Below are 221 nucleotides of genomic sequence, written 5' to 3'. Positions count from 1 at the left end.
AGGGCTGTGACTGTCACCAAAGCCGCCGTTGAGACCACAGCCCTGCCGTGCTCTTCCGGAGCGGGGAGGGACTCGGTGAAAGCAACTCCCGGCTGCTCTTTTTTGGTAGAAGAAGCTGGTTGTTGAGGGCGTTTTCATTAAAAAGAAGAAGTGGGGTGAGGGGGGTGAAAGAGAAAAAAGGCAAAAAACAAACCCTGAGCCGGTCTGGAAACTTCAGCGAC

Source organism: Apaloderma vittatum, unplaced genomic scaffold (assembly GCF_000703405.1).
Source record: "Apaloderma vittatum isolate BGI_N311 unplaced genomic scaffold, ASM70340v1 scaffold29695, whole genome shotgun sequence".
Classification (NCBI taxonomy): Eukaryota; Metazoa; Chordata; class Aves; order Trogoniformes; family Trogonidae; genus Apaloderma; species Apaloderma vittatum.
The sequence above is the reverse complement of the archived record's forward strand: the minus strand, read 5'-3'. Positions refer to the sequence as shown.